The sequence below is a fragment of the Periplaneta americana genome, chromosome 17, assembly GCF_040183065.1.
Source record: "Periplaneta americana isolate PAMFEO1 chromosome 17, P.americana_PAMFEO1_priV1, whole genome shotgun sequence".
NCBI lineage: Eukaryota > Metazoa > Arthropoda > Insecta > Blattodea > Blattidae > Periplaneta > Periplaneta americana.
Window position 1 is genome coordinate 41,625,352 of NC_091133.1, and position 12,045 is coordinate 41,637,396.

The window sequence follows — 12,045 nt, forward strand, 5'->3', positions numbered from 1 at the left end:
TGTGAAACGAGTTCACCTTTGCATATATTCCAGAGTGTTATATGCAACAACATTTTGCATGTAAATCCGGATTCTAATGATAATTAACACTATTAGGGACCATGGTACACGCTCTCAACCAAGCGCGCGTGATGAAGTTCCGATTTCGATCCGAAGCTTGTCTCTGAGGGCTGAAGCTATTAGTGATTTTTCTACGACAAGTCAGACATAAACATAAGTAGTATTAACCGCACATAATTACTCCCTTTCACTTAATACACTGATATTATTGGTTAATTAACATTTTCGTGTTGCCGAAATTAGGCAAGCAGGTGTTAATTCATATTCTACCGGCATGCTTCAATTTTTCGTATCACTTTCATTCTGTCATCCTGTCTTTTTTTGCATTTCATCTTCCCGAGTTTGGGTAGCTTCCAAAATGTTTTTGTTTAAGAAACCGAGTATAAAATAATAAATTAGATTCACTATGTATAGCATGGTGGCTGGAATTATCACTTTTCTGTGCCTAGATCAGGAATGTCGAACAGCGCTGTCAAACTGTGAAACGATTAAAACTGTCTCCTACCGTAGCTGAGCTGAAACGGCAGTCAGTGAGGTCAATCTGAGCTCGCTGTAGCAGTGTTCTATATGCAGTATGTTTACCAACTCTGGCGGCTGGTATGGATATGAAACGACGATTCTATAGTAAGTGGATAGATAAATATTTATTTATCAGGACGGAAAGGCACATTGCTTAATATGTAGAAAGGAACTTTGATACCTAAGCCATCATAATATTAAAATAAATTTTAATTCAACACATGCAGAAGCTTACGGACCAGAAAAGTTATCCGGTTCCACTCTTGAAAAGGGTTTAGAGAAATTAAAACCAAGATTGAATTCATAAAATTTCCATCATCATCGGGTGTTAGTAGAACAAGCTTGGTTTGTGCTAGTTACAAAATTTGTGAAATTATTGCAACGGCTTCAAAGTTATTTACTGACGGAGAATTTGTGAAAGACTCTCATAGCTGATGCAAAATAGATATGTCCGGAATACGTTAATGATTTTAAATCTATAAGTTTGTCTCGTAATATTGTTGTAGAGGGCATATCAAAATGGGAGATAACTTGGAGGGACATCTGATAGCAAAAAATGAAAACTTTTTTCTTGTTACTCACTAGCTCAAAGATACGGTGAAGCTAGCTATATTCATAAAGAGTGTCGTTTCAGATTTCAATGTTCATGGAGATCTTGTAGATGTCATTTCACTAGAGGAGGAGAAGATATTTTTGAATCTGTAACAAAAACTATGAACAAATTACAAGTCACGCTAAAAGTAATTAATTTTATACATCAAAACAGTTTACGTTTCTGAACTTGAAGTTCCACTGCTATCACACATATCTACACACTAAGTTGATATTTTAAACATGATATTAACAGCATTATTATTACTAACGAAAAACATTCATGGAATGACCTAGTAGTTAAAATGCTATCATCATCATCATCATCATCATCATCATCATCATCATCATCGTCGTCGTCGTCGTCGTCATCATATAGGCTTACATTCTTTGTTCATCAGCGTTTCATCAAGTAAAAATCTAAAATGAGCTCTTAATCAATTAGTAAGATGTATAAAAGTTATCAAAGTACCAGCCGCCGCTTTAATACTTTCGCTCTTGTTAACGATCGTTCGCCCGGTCTGCCTGCTACCTGTGTTCAACCGTTGCACGGTAAGGGAGGAGTGAAGGGTCTTCAGTTCACAGCTCGAGAGCGCTGTTCGACATCCCTGGTCTAGATTTTAGAAAACTGAACAAAAGTAATTTTAATTGCAAGATTATAAAATCCAAAATTTTGTCTACAATTTAATTGCTGTTCTTTGAAAGTATCTCATTCAAAATTTATAATGTAGAAAAAATACCTAGGCTTATTCTGTTAAATTTGAAATGTCGGTACTAATTTCTAACAGAGACTTCACCTTTCCTTGCGACTAAAAAATGTTGCTAAATTATGAGTCGTCTCCATTTTACCTGTACTCAGTAACACGATAAACGTTAGGATATAAATCCAAGAACTAGGCATAAATTTCATGTTTACACAAAGTATTTTTTTAGTCGATTGGAAACGAAGTTTGTAAGATGCTTCCGCTGGTAATTTCCCTGTGATGAATGTAGAGACGAGAAGCTGAACCCCTCTTTGAAAGTGCTGTTCATGGACTCGAAAGGAACTAGAAAGTCACGTATGAGGAACATGCAGCAGTAAGAGAAGAAAATAATTAAGACAGCGTCTTCTACTGAAAACTCAATTAAAAGACATTTCGCTCTCCTTACTTTTACGCAAGCCCCTCATTCAGCACAGACTGTAGCATACACTCGACTTCATATTCAAAAGCTGTAGCTCGTTCATAAGAAAACCCTAGTTATCTAGTCAGCATAGTGGCTTCATAAAATGTTAAAGCAAATTTTACTTGACCCAGGCATAAACTTTCTCTTTGCTTACTAAAGGGAAATGACACACATCTAAATATGTAGTAAACCTGTTTACTGTTTGCATTTATACTACTTTCGTGGAGCTAATTCTTCCAAACTTCCTTTTCCTGCTGAATTTCAGTATGTGGAAACAGGATACTGAAACTTCAAAGAAAGATTGCAACTCGAGTTTTCTAAAAAGTTTGCAAAGCTCCTTTAAATTTATTTTTACTTTCTAAATTCGACATTTTACATATTTCTTCTGTTTTTAAATAAGTCTTACTTTGGTCACATGTATTACTATTTTATATGTTGCCTTTTTTGCCAGGCTGTTAGATCGTCTGCTCACGTAGTAGCTCCTTTTAATTCGGCCTTAGAGATTTTTTACTGAAATAAAATATTCTTTGCTACCCTACATTTTGTGCAATTATCTCGTGAACATTAGGGGCAAAGAATGTAATATAAATATAAAATATGTAGATTACACTGCACTGATTTTGTTTACTATTAATATAATTGATCACTTTCGTAACTTATATATCCTTAAATATGGACCAATTTGTTTTATACAAATGGAAGTAATACAGAGTCTATTTTGGATAATTTTTTTTTGAAATTTGTTTCATCCTCAGAAGGAAGAACTCTTCCCGGTACCATACAGTCGATTTGAAAAAAAAAACACTTCCTCTCACCGCCGCCAGAGGAAGCTACTTATCCATGTGTAATGTGAATTTGATGCCAACTTAAAGTGACCTGCCATATGGCGTTATATACGCCAAGGACTTAAAATGACCTGGAGCATGACCTTATATACGCCAAGGATAATGGCACACGGCCATGCCTACACACATTCTTGTGATAGACCGGAATGATACAATGTCCCGCAGCCGCTTAACGTTATTGCAGAAGAGAACAATTGCTGCCTGGTTTGAACTTGGAAACAGTGTCGCTCAAATTCAGCGTTTATTCCGTAGACGAAGTGTTTCCAGGCAGGTGGATCGGTCGCACAGGCCCAATCCGTTGGCCTCCGCTATCACCTGATTTGATACCCCTGGACTTCTTTTTCTGGGGATTCATCAAGGATGGTGTCTATGCGACTATGCCACGCACCATTCCTGAATTAGCGGAACGAATTAACCACACCATACAAATGGTTACGCCTGACATGCTTACCAGAGTACATGAAGAGTTGATACGTCGCTTACATTTTTGCATTCAGCAGAACGGAAGACATTTTGAAAATTGTACACCATAATTTGTCAACAATTCAAACTGTTTTTACATTTATGTGTTTCAATAAAGGTTTAAAAGTCTAACTATTGTTTCGTTTAATAGCTCTGTCGGCGAGGGGAGGGGGTATTTATTTCCAAATCGACTGTACGGCACCGGGAAGGGTTTTTTCTCGTGAGGATGAACATCATGTCAAAAAATTATCTAAAATAGTTAATTTTTCGATAGACTCGTTACTTATGAAAGACCCTGTATAATTGTGTAAATTTTAACGCTTATTCCTTGGCTAGATTACAGCAAAACATTCCAGTACCATATTAATCCCAAATTAATATTTTTCTGAGAAAAAATTACTTTCCACATCCCCTAAATATTAACACTGTTTTACTCGATAGTTACTATCCGTACGATTCTGATTTTTAATCTTACAGTAGCAGTAGACGAACAAATAAGGTATTATTTATCTCTTTGCAGTTTTTTTAATAAAATGAAGGGTTTTCTTAGTGTGTATTCGTAGGAGAGCCGGTGATGCGCTGTGCCAAACTAGGCAGAATTTCAGCCTTATTTTCTAAATAAACATGTACTTAATTACAAAACGTATACTATGTTTTTAATTTATTTTAATATATCCTAATGCCCGCTTCAATTTGCAGAAGTGCAGAATTATCACTTCCACTCTATATTTAACAATGTAACAGATATAGGAGAAAGTCCAAGTAATGAGTTAGGTCAGGGATCGTTAGTACACTGCAGTGTGGTAGAGGAATTCGATGGTGTTCGGGTTAAGGGCGTTAAGTAATTTTTTGTGCAAATGGAGTTTCGTTTCCTAGGTGAATACACAAGTGACTGTTCAAAAACAAAATAATTCTGGCATTTTTTGTGTTTCACTTGTGTAGAAAATTACTTGCAATTAGGGTCCTAAGTTTAATTTTCAATCATTCCAAAACTAATTTTTGTGAATTATTTCTCTTTACCTAAACATCATCGAATTACTAGAAGAAAAAATAATATAAATTAGAGATTATCGTACCAAAGAAAAAGAAATAGAAATACAAGAGATTTCAAAATTGCAGTGCCAAAGAAGAAAATGTCACAGAGGATCGCAGTGCAAAAGAAGTGAAAGTTGAATTACATAGAAGACTACAGTGTAGAAAAAGGAGAAATAGAAGAAGAATTACGTGAAAAATTGCACTTCTAAAAGAGAAATTTAAGAAGACAACAAAGACAATGTTTCAGTGCCAAAGAAGGAAAAGTTATAAGAAAAATAGTTTAGAAGTTTGAAGTGCAATGAAGAAGTAGAAGCTGAATAAGAATTCAGGATCCAATAGAGTTTAAAGAAGAAGAGTTACAACAACAATGACATAATTGATTGCAGGGAAAGAAGAAAAAGTAAAAGTATAATAAGGATGGAGTAGAAAATTGGAGTTGGTGGAAGAAGTAGAAAATTGGAATTGAAAGAAGTAAAAGATTGAAGTTGAAAGAAGAAGTATAAAAGATTGAAGTTGAAAGAAGTATAAAAGATTGAAGTTGAAAGAAGTATAAAAGATTGAAGTTGAAAGAAGTGTAAAAGATTAAAGTTGAAAGAAGTGTAAAAGATTGGAGTTGAAAGAAGTATAAAAGATTGGAGTTGAAAGAAGAAGTATAAGAGATTGGAGTAAAAAAGGAGAAGTGTAAAAGATTAGAGTTGTAAGTAGAAGTAGTAGATTGAATTTGAAAGAAGATGAGTAGAAGGAGGTTGCAGTTAAAAGAAGAAGTGGAAAAAGATTGGAGTTGAAAGAATTAGAAAAAGATTGGAGCGGAAAGAAGGGGTAGAAAAGATTGGAGTTGAAAGAAGAAGTAGAAAAGATTGGAGTTGAAAGAAGAAGTAGAAAAGATTGGAGTTAAAAGAAGAAGTAGAAAAGATTGGAGTTGAAAGAAGAAGAAACAGAAGAAGGTTGGAGCTAAAAGAAGGAGAAGTAGAAAAAGATTGGAGTAGAAAGAAGTAGTAGAAAAAGATTGGAGTTGAGGAGTTGAAAGAAGGAGAAGTAGAAGAAGTTTGGAGTTGAAAGAAGGAGAAGTAGAAGAAGATTGGAGTTGAAAGAAGGAGAAGTAAAAGAAGATAGGAGTTGAAAGAAGGAGAAGTAGAAGAAGATTGGAGTTGAAAGAAGAATTAGAAGAAGATTGGAGTTGAAAGAAGGAGAAGTAAAAGAAGATTGGAATTGTAAGTGGAAATGGAAGTTTGGACTTGAAAGAAGGTGGAGTAGAATAAAAGTGGAATTGCAAAGAAAGATAACTAGAGGAAGAAGGGTACAGAAGAATGCAGTACAAAAGAAGATGAAGTGGAAGGCAAAGATGAAAGAATATTGCAATGCCGAAGAAGTAGGAGAGCAAGAATGTCGTAGAATGTTTCAGTGCCAAAAAGGATGAATGAATAGCAGGCTAGTGTTAATAATAAGACGGGGTAAAAAAGGAAATTACATTCATATATCATTTAACTACGACATGTTGGAAATATTAATTTATTTATTAGAAAGGATTTTGAATTTAAGTGCGTATTTTATATTCTAAAATAATTCCAGTACTTAAAATTCAAATGTGTAATTATTTGTTGTCAAACGAGACCAAGGTGAATCTCTCAATTACAATTGAAACAGGATAACATTTTTTCTGTAGTTATTAGAACCTTCTATTGTGTAATTTTATGTAGAAGTGGTACCACTTATGGAATATGTAATGCATTTCCATTTCAAATTAATTATATGTATTACATGATTTACCTATAATTAAATACTATATCATGATATTTCGGAAACAAGTTATTTTCCGTTTATATCAAACATAATATTGTATTTTTTTTAATGTTATTGTAAAATTCATTGTGAAATTTTCTATGCCGTTTAGCAATATAATCGGAAACAGAGAAGTTTTAGACTGGAAATTAAATTCATATGTGTTTAATCTACAAAATTTACGGATATCAAATATGAAGTGAAAAATATCTTAATCATTGAATTTATTTAAAGTTATTTTAAATATTCAAATACTGAAATATTATATTACTGTTCACTCATGAGGCTAATACTATTTATGTGATTTATAATATTTTCTAATTGGTATTATGTTTGACAGTTAATTCAATGCTGCAACGTTTGCCGTAGAAAAAATGTCTGTTACTGATAAGCCGTAAATACTTGTACATATTACTCAGTTCTCCATATCGGAGTCAAAACTTCATTTGTACCTAGGCTTTTCTCCACCTTCCAGACAAACATGCAATGGCAATTCGTGACATTCAATCAGCACGACTCCACTTCAGCTATGACAACGCAGGACATCGCATGGTTAACAGACATTCATGCTCTCGGCGGGATTCGAATTCACTACTGTCGCTTTCACGCAGAGTTGAAGCCGTTGTCATAAGTGCCGGGAATACTAATAACTAAATTCTAAGGTTGTAATGCCTAACAGGTCTGTAGATTTAATAACTCCTTGTGCTTGAAGAGCAGGCCTTTAGCATTTCAATGTACGCAATGTAGAGGGGCTGAGCTAATTGACTTACTTGCTGTACTGGTTTTATTGCTGACACCACATGACGTGAGACGAGGTGTGCTTGACAAGTCAGCTGCTTGTGACAGGAGCTTGTAATGGCGGTGCATCACCATGCACTAGATGCATCTTATTGTCATGCTAAACCGCTCCGCCCCTCAATACAATTACCTCCACCTTTCCTTTCTCATCCTATTGATCATGAAGTTTCATAGCTCCCACTCTCCATAGTTTAGACATTCTTTGTATTGATTACTTTTGCCGATAGTGGTGTTCGCAGCTGTTAAGGCGGAGCCTTGAAGCTCGTAGGTTCGAACCACTATTCAGGTGAGGATGTGTTCGTTTTCAGTGCAGTGTCCTTTTTTACCATGATAACTACACGGCATGAATTCTCACAACATAGGTTACCAAATTTCATTCATAGGTTTCTGCCCAAGGACAGATCTTTCATTGCAAACCCAGCATTGTCCAATCTTTCCCATTTTCTGCTTTTCTCTTAGTATCCGCATATGATGCATATAATTATGTTAATATCGTCTATCATCTGGTATCTTCTTCTGCACCGAACGTTTCTCCCGTTCACCATCCCTTCCAGTGCACCCTAAAGTTGGCATTTTCTTCTCAGTCACCCAACCAGTTCCTTTCTCTTTTTCTGATCAGTTTAATAATCAATCTTTCTTCACCCACTCTTTCTAGCACAGCTTCATTTCTTATTATGTCTCTCCATTTCACACGGATACATTCTACTTCATACCCAAATTTCAAATGCTTCTAGTCGCTTCTCTTCACTTCTTCGTAATGTCTAAATTTTCCACCATAAAATGCTACACTCCATATAATACTTGGCTAGTTTCTTTAGTTATTTTTCCAGAGATCCGCAGATGCTCTTTTTTCTATCAAAAGCTTCCTTTGCTATTGCTATGCATCTTTTGACTTACTGGCAGCAGCTCGTTATTGTTTATAGTACACCCCAAGCATTTGAAACTATCCACTTTCTCTACTGCCTCATTAGGATTTGTACTTTGACCATATTTATTTTTCTTCCAACAACCATGGTCTTCGTCTTGTTTGCATTTATCGCCATGCCGTATTTCTCAACAACTGCCATTTAGCTCCAGTAGCATATCCCTTAGTATCGTCTCCTTTTCAACTATGACGAGTAAAGCGACAATTAAGACGACAACGACGCTTAGGGCGACGATGAACACGACAACGACGGATAGGGTGACAATCAACACCACAACGATACGTAGGGCGATAATCAACACGACAAAGACGGGTGAGGCGATAATGAAAACTATGATGACGGCTAGAGCAACAATGAACACGATGACAACGGGTAGGGCAACGATTAACACGACAACGACGGGTACCACGACGATGAAAACAACGAGATGGGTAGGGCAACAATGAACATGACAACGACGGGTAGGGTCACAATGAGTACGAGAAAGACTGTTAGGACAATAACGAAAACGACGAGATAGGGCGACGATTAACGCGATGACGGGTAGGGCGATAATGAGCACAGCAACGATGGGTAGGGCGACAATGAATAAGACAACGATGGGTAAGGCGAGAAATGAACACGACGACGACGGCAAGTAGAGTGACACTGAACACGCCAACAACGGGTAGGGCGACGATGAAAATGACAACGATGGGTAGGGCGACGATGAACATGACAACGATGGTTAGGGTGACGATGGACACGACAACAACAGCTAGGGTGACAGTGAACACCACAACTACGGGTATGGCGACGTTGGACACGACAACAACGGATAGGGCGATAGTGAACACGACGACGACGGACACAGCGATAATGAACTCGACAACGAAGCGTAGGGCGATAATGAACACGACAACGAAGCGTAGGACAGTAATGAACTAGACAACGAAGCGTAGGGCAGTAATGAACTCGACAACGAAGCGTAGGGCGATAATGAACACGACAACGAAGCGTATGACGATAATGAATATGACAACGCCGAGTAGGGCGATAATGAACACGACAACAACGGGTAGGGCAGTAATGAACACGACAACGATGGATAGGGCAGTAATGAACTCGACAACGAGCGTAGGGAGATAATGAACACGACAACGAAGCGTATGACGATAATGAATATGACAACGACGAGTAGGGCGATAATGAACACGACAACAACGGGTAGGGCAGTAATGAACACGACAACGATGGGTAGGGCAGTAATGAACTCGACAACGAAGCGTGGGGCGATAATGAATACGACAACGAAGCGTATGATGATAATGAATATGACAACGACGAGTAGGGCGATAATGAACACAACAACGGATAGGGCAGTAATGAACACGACAACGATGGGTAGGGCAGTAATGAACTCGACAACGAAGCGTGGGGCGATAATGAATACGACAACGAAGCGTATGACGATAATGAATATGACAACGACGAGTAGGGCGATAATGAACACAACAACGGATAGGGCAGTAATGAACACGACAACGATGGGTAGGGCAGTAATGAACTCGACAACGAAGCGTAGGGCGATAATGAATACGACAACGAAGCGTATGACGATAATGAATATTGCAACGTCGAGTAGGGCGATAATGAACACGACAACGATGGGTAGGGCAGTAGGCTAATGAACTCGACAACGAAGCGTAGGGCGATAATGAACATGATAACGAAGCGTATGACGATAATGAATATGACAACGACGAGTAGGGCGATAATGAACACGACAACGATGGGTAGAGCGACGATGAATTCGATGACGGCGCATATGGGAGACGATGGACACGCCGAGGGGTAGAGCGAAAATGAATATAAAGGCAACAGATAAAGCGACGATGAATACGAAGACGCGAACGGATACGTGCGACTATGAAGGCGACGGCTACAGATTACGGCGTGAATGAACACGGCGACGACAAATACTGCCACAATGAACATGACAACGCGACGATAAAAAACGACGATGATGGAAACGAGTACGACTTCGGATAACGGCGACAATGAAGACGAGATGACAGATACGGCGACAATGAGCACGACGACTGTAATGAATTTAATGGAAATGTTATAAAATTATAAGAGAGTGCCGCTGTCTATGTTGTGTATAAAATGCAAAATATGAAACCAGGGATTCGGATTATAGTTGAAACTGAATTTCTTAGTATATCGATTTGCATAATTAAAGTATTTATAATTGTCATAAATATTCTTGAGGCAAACATTCGAAAGATTTTACCTTCATGAATAATAAAGAATGAAACTTGAATTTTTAATATAATTCCAGTTAATTAATTTCGTTTTTAATGACGTCGTGCTATTCAAACCATGGGAAATGAGTCGGAGTACTTGTTTGTGAATTAAACCTAGCACAGGTCACGCCAAGGGAATATTAAATTGGTTCATTTTAAGTGCTGTTGGACGCATCTATAGTCTTGATTAAGTGGTGTTGACTGTTTTACTGTGACCTAAATTTGTTGTGGAGAGTACACATTATGGAAATCATGAAATAACACACGTTTAGAGCAGTTGCTTCCGCCTTAATTCTCCCACTTGGCAAATGAGAATGATTTCATGATGAATTGATGATCAATTGGGGACCACTTATTCATCTCGGTTCCACAGATTTCTGCGCTGTCATTACCGATTACGGGCGTATCCCCCTGTTCAGTAATGTTTTATCGCCATTCAAGGTGGCAGTTAACATTGAGAATTGCGATAGTACAGGCTGATCTGTAAATATTTGTATTTCGTGCCATTATTTTCACAGTAAGCTTAGAAGTTTATTGTTATGTTTTAAATTCATTGTTGGAGAAATAATCTTATTACTATACCATTTGTTAATGTTATGTTTTATACCAGGCATTTTCAGCGCTGGCAATTCTAGCCTTTAAACTGGACGCAACAATGACGTAGAATATATTTAAGCGTGTGTCTGTGTACATTTCTGAGATTCTACGTCATTGTTGCACCTCATTTGAAGGCTGGAATGCCCGCGCTGAACATGTCTGCATGATAATGCTATTATACTAATAAGAATTAAAATAGTTTTTCTCGTATGTTCTGTATTTGTTTCCCTGGCAATTTTTTTCCTGCGTTCAAACAGATCATTGCATAGTATTTTAAAGTACTGTATGTCGAGTTGTACTGCTCTTTACCAAATAATTTTGTTTTCCAATGTACTGATTCTTTTGAGAAAATAGTGTATTGTATACTCGCGAAACAAAATGAAAATTATACAATAATAATAATAATAATAATAATAATAATAATAATAATAATAATAATAATAGAACTAATAATCATCATAACAAAAACAACAATAATAATAATAATAATAATAATAATAATAATAATGTTTTTGTCTAATGCCTACCCACTTCACATTGCGTGATTCGGGTTCCTCATATTGCGGATAGATGGTAGGACTGTGGCCCATTTTCAAATTACACACCGCTTCGGCGGTCCACGTTATGCATGATGTGTATCTATGAAGAGTAATGTCGTGTATTAGGGTGAGTGTTCGTGTAGTGTAAGGAATGGGTGAGCGTGATGATGAAAGTGAGTAAGGGAGAAGGAGAAACCCGGTGCCGGGACGTAGCCTATGCCTATCGAATAGCACCAAGGGGGCCGCTAGGCTTAACGTTCCCATCCGACGGACGAATCATTATCAACAGTGACATAATATGTCTTCTGTTCATATGCACTGCGGAGAGATTTGGGATTTAATCCAGGTATATTGGTGCACATGTTAGTGATTAGAAGTTGTCCACCGTCATCTCTCCTAATTCGGAGGTAGAAATTTTATATGGAAATTTCTGACTCCGGCG